The following is a 4,847-nucleotide window of genomic DNA, read 5'->3' as shown; positions in this document are numbered from 1 at the left end:
CCTCTGTCAACATCAATCATAGCTTTTGCTGTGGCTAGGAAGGGTCTGCCAAGGATGATGGATTCATCCATACACTTCCCAGTCTCTAGGATTATGAAGTCAGCAGGGATGTAGTGGCCTTCAACCTTTACCAAGACATCCTCTACAAGTCCATAAGCTTGTTTCTTTGAATTGTCTGCCATCTCCAGTGAGATTCTTGCAGCTTGTACATCAATGATCCCTAGCTTCTCTATTATAGAGAGAGGCATGAGGTTTATGCTTGACCCTAGGTCACACAGAGCCTTCTCAAAGGTCATAGTGCCTATGGTACAACGTATTGAGAACTTTCCAGGATTTTGTCTCTTCAGAGGTAATCTCTGCCTAGTCAAGTCATCTAGTTCTTTGAAGAGCAATGGAGGTTCATCCTCCCAAGTCTCATTACTAAACAACTTGGCATTTAGCTTCATGATTGCTCTAAGGTACTTAGCAACTTGCTCTTCTGTAACATCTTCATCCTCTTCAAAGGAAGAATACTCATCAGAACTCATGAATGGCAGAAGTAAATTCAATGGAATCTCTATGGTCTCAGTGTGAGCCTCAGATTCCCATGGTTCCTCATTAGGGAACTCCTTGGAGGCCAGTGGGCGTCCATTGAGGTCTTCCTCAGTGGAGATTACTGCCTCTTCCTCCTCTCCAGGTTCGGCCATGTGAGACGTGTTTATGGCCTTGCACTCTCTCTTTGGATTCTCTTCTGTATTGCTTGGGAGAGTACTGGGAAGGATTTCAGTAATTTTCTTACTCAGCTGACCCACTTGTGCCTCCAAATTTCTAATGGAGGACCTTGTTTCAGTCATGAAACTTTGAGTGGTTTTGATTAGATCAGAGACAATGGTTGCTAAGTCAGAGTGGCCTTGCTTAGAATTCTCTGTCTGTTGCTGAGAAGATGATGGAAAAGGCTTGCCATTGCTAAACCTGTTTCTTTCACCATTGTTGTTGTTGAAACCTTGTTGAGGTCTCTGTTGATCCTTCCATGAGAGATTTGGGTGATTTCTCCATGAAGGATTATAGGTGTTTCCATAGGATTCTCCCATGTAATTCACCTCTTCCATTGATGGGTTCTCAGGATCATAGGCTTCTTCTTCAGAGGAAGCTTCCTTAGTACTGCTTGTTGCTGCTTGCATTTCAGACAGACTCTGAAAAATCATATTGACTTGTTGGGTCAATATTTTATTCTGAGCCAATATGGCATTCAGAGTATCAATCTCAAGAACTCCTTTCTTCTGAGTTGACCCATTATTCATAGGATTCCTTTCAGAGGTGTACATGAATTGGTTATTTGCAACTATTTCAATGAGTTCTTGAGCTTCGGCAGGCGTCTTCTTCAGATGAAGAGATCCTCCAGCAGAGCTATCCAATGACATCTTGGATAGTTCAGACAGACTATCATAGAAGATTCCTATGATGCTCCATTCTGAAAGCATGTCAGAAGGGCACCTTCTGATCAATTGCTTGTATCTCTCCCAAGCTTCATAGAGGGACTCACCATCCTTCGGTCTAAAGGTTTGGACTTCCACTCTAAGCTTGCTCAATTTTTGAGGTGGAAAGAACTTTGCCAAGAAGGAATTGACTAGCTTTTCCCAAGAGATCAGGCTTTCTTTGGGTTGTGAATCCAACCATGTCCTAGCTCTGTCTCTTACAGCAAAAGGAAAAAGCATAAGTTTGTAGACTTCAGGGTCAACCCCATTGGTCTTGACAGTGTCACAGATTTGCAAGAATTCAGCTAAGAACTGATGAGGATCTTCCAATGGAAGTCCATGAAACTTGCAATTCTGTTGCATTAGAGAAACTAATTGAGGCTTAAGCTCAAAGTTGTTTGCTCCAATGGCAGGGATTGAGATGCTTCTCCCATAGAAGTCGGGAGTAGGTGCAGTAAAGTCACCAAGAACCTTCCTTGCATTGTTGGCATTGTTGTCTTCGGCTGCCATGGTTTCGTCTTCCTTGAAGAGCTCTATTAGGACCTCTAAAGAGAATTGTGCTTTAACTTCTCTTAGCTTTCTCTTCAAGGTCCTTTCAGGTTTAGGATCAGCTTGAACAAGTATGCCTTTATCTTTGCTTCTGCTCATATGAAAGAGAAGAGAACAAGAACATAGGGAATCCTCTATGTCACAGTATAGAGATTCCTTGAGGTGTCAGAGGAGAAGAATAGAAGGAGGAGGTAGATGGAAGAGAATTCAAACATATAAAGAAGGAGGGAGTTCGAATTGTACCTTGAGGAGGAGTGTTAGTCCTTTAAATAGAAGGATGTGAGAAGAGGGGAAGAATTTTCGAAAATTAAAGTAAAAGATTTTGAAATAATTAAAAGAAAATTTGAAAATTTGATTGATGATTTTCGAAAATTCAAATTGGGAAAGAAATTAAGTGATTTTTGAAAAGAGTTTGAAATTAGAAATCAAAAAGATATGATTGAGAGTTAATTTTGAAAAAGATGTGATTGAAAAGATATGATTGAGAAGATATGATTGAAAATCAAGTTAAAAAGAGAAAGTTTTAAAATTAAAGTTGATTACTTGACTAACAAGAAATTAAAAGATATGATTCTTAAAATTTAAAATTTGATCCTTTCTTAATAGGCAAGTAACAACTTGAAAATTTTGAAGTAAATCATTAATTTTAGCAAGGATTTTCGAAAATAGTAATAAACAAAAAAAATGGAAAGAAATTGATTTTGAAGAGATATGATTGAAAAGATATGATTTGAAAAAGATTTGATTCTGAAAAATTATGAAGATTTGAAAAAAATTTGAATTAAAAACAAAATCTTCCCTCTAGTGTCATCCTGGCGTTAAACGCCCAGAATGGCATCCATTCTGGCGTTTAACGCCCAAAATCCTACCTTTTTGGGCGTTAAACGCCCAGCCAGGTACCCTGGCTGGTGTTTAAACGCCAGTTTTCCTTCTTCACTGGGTGTTTTGACCGCCCAGCTTTTTCTGTTTGATTCCTCTGTTGAATGTTCTGAATCTTCAATTCTCTGTATTATTGACTTGAAAAGACATAGTTTTAAAAAATAATTTTGAATTTTTGATGATGGGAATCAATAAAAAATGCAACTAAGATCAAATAAACAATGCATGCAAGACACCAAACTTAAAAGTTTGTATACTAAGGACTATAACAATGTAAAAATGCATGTAAGAAACAATAATACATACAAAACAAGAGAATTTGAAGATCAAAGCAATGAAATCATCAAGAACAGCTTGAAGATCAATGAAGAACAATATATATAAATTTTCGAAAATTAGAAGGATAAAGACATGCAATTGACACCAAACATAAAATTAGACAATAGACTCAAACAAGAAACATAAAATATTTTTGGTTTTATGATTTTAAAATTTTTTTGTATTTTTTTCAAAACTTATATAGAAAAGAAAATAAAGAGAATCAAAACTTTTAATAAGAATTCCGGGAATCATGCAATGTTAGTCTAAAGCTTCAGTCTAAAAAGATTAGACATGTTTGGCCAAGCTTCAGCAGGACATTACATTCAGCAGCTAAATTGATGAAAATCAATCAGCTTTTGTGATGATAAGAACATCACCTTGAAACTCTAGAATTCATTCTTAAAAATTCTGAAAAGTACCTAATCTAAGCAACAAGATGAACCGTCAGTTGTCCAAACTCGAACAATCCCCGGCAACGGCGCCAAAAACTTGGTGCACGAAATTGTGATCATCAACAATGGCGCCAAAGACTTGGAGCTCTCAAACGTGAATCACATTTTGTCACAATTCCGCACAACTAACCAGCAAGTGCACTGGGTCATCCAAGTAATAAACCTTACGTGAGTAAGGGTCGATCCCACGGAGATTGTCGGCTTGAAGCAAGCTATGGTCATCTTGTAAATCTCAGTTAGGCAGATTCAAATGGTTATGGAGTTTAAGGTGATGAAAATAAACATAAAATAAAGATAGAGATACTTATGTAATTCATTAGTGGATTTCAAATAAGCGTATGAAGATGCTTTGTTCCCCTTGAACCTCTGCTTTCCTATTGCCTTCTTCCAATCATTCATACTCCTTTCCATGGCAAGCTTTATGTTGGGCATCACCGTTGTCAATGGCTACATCCCGTCCTCTCAGTGAAAATGGTCCTGATGCTCTGTCACAACATCGGCTAATCAGCTGTCGGTTCTCGATCATGTCGGAATAGGATCCATTGATCCTTTTGTGTCTGTCACACGCCCCACAATCACGAGTTTGAAGCTCGTCACAGTCATCCCTTCCCAGATGCTACTCAGAATACCACAGACAAGGTTTAGACTTTCCGGATCTCAGGAATGGCCGCCAATAATTCTAGCCTATACCACGAAGGTTCCAATCTTAGATTAGAAACCCAAGAGATACGCATTCAAGCCATTGCTAGAGAAGAACGAATGATTATCTTAGAGAAGAAGTAGGCGTGAATTGAATAGAAAAATAGTAGTACTTGTATTAATTCATGAAGAACAGCGGAGCTCCACACCTCAAACTATGGTTTGTAGAAACTCCACCGTTGAGAATACATAAGAACAAGGTTTAGGGATGGCCGTGAGGCCAGCACCCAAACGCGAAAAGGTCTGTGAAAGTATGAGTAAAAGATGAAAATACAATAGCAAAAGGTCCTATTTATAGAAAACTAGTAGCCTAGGGTTACAGAAATAGGTAATTAATGCAGAAATCTTCTTCTGGGCCCACTTGGTGTGTGCTTGGGCTGAGCATTGAAGCTTCCATGTGTAGAGACTTTTCTTGGAGTTAAACGCCAGCTTTTGTGCCAGTTTGGGCGTTTAACTCTAGCTTTTGTGCCAGTTTTGGAGTTAAACGCCAGAA

General features: G+C 38.4%; 1 non-coding gene across 1 annotated transcript; it reads left to right on the top strand.

Moving 5' to 3' along the window:
- Window positions 1-1,454: 1,454 nt before the first annotated feature.
- LOC148561704 (small nucleolar RNA R71) lies at window positions 1,455-1,562 on the top strand. The gene has a single exon (XR_015887182.1). It is a non-coding gene; the product is annotated as a small nucleolar RNA R71 (small nucleolar RNA).
- The last annotated feature ends 3,285 nt before the right edge of the window (window positions 1,563-4,847 follow it).

This window comes from Arachis ipaensis, chromosome B6, assembly GCF_059453495.1.
Source record: "Arachis ipaensis isolate K30076 ecotype BB chromosome B6, ASM5945349v1, whole genome shotgun sequence".
In the NCBI taxonomy this organism is placed as follows: domain Eukaryota; kingdom Viridiplantae; phylum Streptophyta; class Magnoliopsida; order Fabales; family Fabaceae; genus Arachis; species Arachis ipaensis.
The sequence above is the reverse complement of the archived record's forward strand: the minus strand, read 5'-3'. Positions and strand labels throughout refer to the sequence as shown.